This window comes from Arvicanthis niloticus, chromosome X, assembly GCF_011762505.2.
Source record: "Arvicanthis niloticus isolate mArvNil1 chromosome X, mArvNil1.pat.X, whole genome shotgun sequence".
NCBI classification, from domain to species: Eukaryota; Metazoa; Chordata; class Mammalia; order Rodentia; family Muridae; genus Arvicanthis; species Arvicanthis niloticus.
This window is the reverse complement of record NC_047679.1, coordinates 54,979,276-54,983,837: the sequence shown is the minus strand read 5'-3', so window position 1 is coordinate 54,983,837 and position 4,562 is coordinate 54,979,276.

Genomic DNA, 4,562 nt, shown 5'->3' with positions numbered 1-4,562 from the left:
TTCTTTGCTTTCTCTGGGGGGAGGGAGAGCTGGCTTTGGAGAGTGGAAGAGAAGAGAAAGAGCACTAACTGTGGATCCTTGAGGATTATTCTTATGTCCTCCAGTGAACATCAGAAAGTTGGTCCTTTTCTCATTTTCAGATACATCAGAAAAAAACATTTCTAGTAGCTATTTATTGAGCTAGAGTTGCTTATGTCTATAATCCCAGAAATTGGGAGGTAGAGGCAGGAAGATTAGGAATTTAATCATCCTTGGCTACATGTGGAGTTCAAAGCCAACCTAGGCTATATGAAACCCTGTCACAAAATGGGGACAGGGGCGGCTGGAGATGTAGTTCAGTGATAGAATGTTTGCTCAACATGCACAAAGTCCTAGATCCAATCCTTAGCAACACATAAAACTGAGGACGTATCCCAGCATTCCCTCAAGGTCATCTTTAGCTACATAGAAAGTTTGAGACCAGCCTGGGCTACATGAGACTGTCTCAACAACAACAACAACCCCCCCCAAAAAAAAAAAAAACTGAGATAGCTAATTCTTAGGTTTAAGGACTTAGATTACATATGTGTTTCAAGAAAGGCATTGGCTGAGTGGTGACGATATAATGCCTTTAATTTCAGCACCTGGGAGGCAGGCAGGCAGGCAGGCAGGCAGGCAGGCAGGCAGATCTTGACTTCCAAGACCAGCCTGGTCTACAGAGTGAACTACAGGACAGCCAGGGCTACTCAGAGAAACCCTGTCTTGAATAAAAAAAAGACATTGACTAAAGCTGTTAACTGTATCCAGTAGGCTCCCAGTCTAGTGGACCAACAAACATAATGAATACAAGCTAAATGAAAGAAATAAGGCTATAGGCCTTTCAAGGCTGTAGTGAGGCTCTGAGTTCATTTGGCCTGGGCCCCAAAGACAAAAGGAAAGAGATTGGGAAACTACAGGTTTAGAGGTGGTAATGCAAGGCTGAGTTTGTTTTGTTTTTTTTTTTTTTTTTTCCAGCTAGGGAGTGGCAGGCTCAGATCTGTTCACGGAGAAGATCCATAGAACAATGAAAGGATGAAGGGAAGACCTGAAAATCTACAAATGGGTTCAAGGAGTATGTTTAAGATATTGTATACTTTCCCAAGGGTAGCAGTGATGGGGAGGATAAACCATGGATTAAACATGATTTTGGAGGAGGAGAAAGGAAAAACATTAAATACAATTTTAGGCCTTTTAGGTAAAAGTAATTGTCACACAAAGCAGGAAGACTTGAAGTTGATCTCTAGAACCATGGTCAAAGGAGAGAATCCACTGATTCCCTCTGGACTCATGTGCACACACACCACTAATAAAATATTTTAAATAAAATACTGGAACCAGAGAAATAGAATGGTGGTAAAGAACACTTGCTGTTCTTTCAGAGGACCTTGGGTTTGGTTACCAGCACCCACATGGTGGCTTACAACCATCTGTTAATTCCAGTTCCGGGGGATCTAGTTCCCTTTTGACATCAGAGGGAAACAGGCATGTATGTGGGTGAATAGACATACATGCAAGCAATAAATACATAAGAAATAAATCCCAAATAAAATACTTTAAATAAAATGAAGCCCAGGGTCTTACTTTGTAGACCTGGCTAGCTTGAAACTCACAGAGAGCCAACTGACTCTGCCTTTCAAGTGTTGAGATTCCATGCATGTACCTCCATGCCTGGCTTCAAAATAAATTGTAGACATCAAACTTAATTCAGAGATTTTGAAGGTTAGGTCTGCAGGATCTGGTGAATGAGTGGAAGTATGAATTGAGCATGGTTTCTAGCCTTGGTGATTGGGAGAGGGAGATAGATGCCTTTAACCAAAGCCAGTGTGGCCAGGTGGAGAATCACCCCAAATTCCAGGCTAGCCTGGATACAGAGAAACATCTTGGCTCATCTCATTAAAAAATAATAATGATGAAAAGAACCAAAACAGTAGAGCAAAGGGGATGGCTCAACAGTTAAGAGCACTGGCTGCTCTTCCAGAGGACCCGGGTTTGATTCTTAGCACCCACATGGCAGTCTCAACTATCTGTAACTGCAATCCCAGAGGATCTGATGCCCTTCTTCTGGTGTCTGAGGACACTCACGTATACACTGGTACACAGACATACATCTGGGCAAAACACTCATGCACACTGAATAAAATAATAATAATACAAATTTAAAGAGTGCATACTAGTCTATCAGAGGACACAAGTTCAGATCCTAGCACCCACATGGGTAGCTCAAAAATAGCTGTAACTCTAGCTCCAGGGGATCATACATACCGCCTCTGGCCTCTGTGGGCGGGCACCTACACACACACACACACACACACACACAATTTTTTTTTAAAGATTTTTTAAAATTTTATTTATATGAGTACACTATAGCTGTCTTCAGACGCACCAGAACAGGGCATCAGATTCCATTACAGATGGTTGTGAGCCACCATGTGGTTGCTGGGAATTGAACTTGGGACCTCTGGAAGAGCAGTCAGTGCTCTTAACCACTGAGCCATCTCTCCAGCCCTTAAAGATTATTTTTATTTAACATATACAATGACTGCTTGCATGTGTATATGTGTACCAAATGTCTGACTAGTGTCCACAGAGGCCAGAAGAGAGCTTGGAATCTTCTGGAACTGGAGTTAACAAATGGTTGTGAGTTGAGTTCAGGGACCCAAACCCTGGTGGTCCTCTGAAAGAGCAGCAAGCAGTGTTCTTAACTGTTGGGCCATCTCCTCACCCTAGAAAATGAATCTCTAAAAGAAAGTGAGAGATACTGCAGTGGCTTGAATGAGGATGGCCCCTATAGGTTCATGCATTTGAATGTTTGCTTTCCAATTGATGGCACTGTTTAGAAAAGATTAGGAACTATGGCCTAACTGGAAGAGGTGTGTCACTGACTGAGGGTGGACTTTGGGGGTCTCAAAAGCCCACACCATTCCCAGTTAGTGTTCTCGTTCTCTCTCTCTCTCTCTCTCTCTCTCTCTCTCTCTCTCTCTCTCTCTCTCTCTCTCTCTCTCTCTCTCTGTGGTGTGTGAACTCTTAGCTACTATTCTAGCACCATGCCCCATGCCTGCCTGTCTGTTGCCATGGTGCCCACCAACTCAACTCTCTGGAACTATTAGCCTTCAGATTAAATGCTTTGTTTTTATTAGCTGCCTTAGTCAAGGTGTCTCTTCATAGCAATAGAACAGTGACTAAGAGATACCTTGAACCATGATAGCAGGTTCTTTGTATTTGCTTTTTCTTAAGGACAGGAGACTAGTAATAAATGCTGAGTTTGGGACTCCATTGAAATAGCCATGATGGGTCTTGCAGCATGGTATTGTAGAACAAAAGCACCAACTTGAACTCCTAGTTTTAGCTGTGCCATGAAAACATGTGCAGATTTACCTTCTTGAGATTCTCTTTTTAAAAAATTAGTTCATAGTTCACTTTGGCTTTTATTATTGATCTTAAAAAAAAAAATGAGAGTTTCACCATGTAGCCCAAGATGGCCTCAAACTCAACCGTTTTGACTCAGCCTCTCAAATGTTGAGATCATAGGTCCATACCAGCAAACCCAGATCTGCTTGGGTTTTCTCACAGAATTGTTCAGGAGATCACAAAAGAATATGGAAATGGGGCTGGCAAGATGATTCAGCCAGTAAGGGTACTTTCTGCCAAAAGAAAGGAAAGAATCTACACCTGAGAATTGTCTTCTGACTTCCACAGGTAGGCTGTCCCCAATCTATTCCAACTCACCTTCTTGAATCACACACATGCACACAAAACAAATAAGTTAATATAAAGTAGAAGTGAGAGGATGAGCATATAATGTATGATGATGGCTCACACTTGAAGCCCCAGCACTTAAGAAGTTGAGGCAGGAGGATTGCTTTGAGTTTGAGGTCAGCTTTGTCTTGCAAGAAAAATAAGACACAGAAAAATAATTGATACAAAGAGCAAATGATGATGTTACTGTATATACTAGGCATTTAGAAATTCAGTGGTAGGGGTGGGGTGGGCTGCTGGCTGGCAAGATGCTCTACCATGGGATCCACAGAAAAATGAGGAAATTGATTCCCACAAATTGTATACACACACACACACACACACAGAGAGAGAGAGAGAGAGAGAGAGAGAGAGAGAGAGAGAGAGAGAGAGAGAGAATGAATTTATACACGTGCTCAGGGTCCTAAATTTGGTTTAATCCCAGCACTTGGGAGATTCAGGCAGACGGATCTCTGTGAGTTTGAGGTCAGCCTGGTTTACATAGTGAGGGCCAGTCCATCCAGGACTACAGAAGGAGAGCCTATCTTAAACAAAAGCCAAACTAAAATAAACCAATAGCATCAACAGTGTTTCTCATTAACAAAGAAAGATAGGAGAGAAGAGAAAAGCAGGAGGCACTCCCAAGTCTGAGATGCCAAAGGCATAAGCATGTGATGGTCATCTTCACAGCCCAGGCCAAGGTGGAGTCTATTCAGTTTGCTTTCTCTGTCTCCCACTCACAGCAGGACCCAAAGCCACCATCCTTCTCTACCTTTTGTCTGTTGGAACAGAGAAGGAAGAATCTGGTA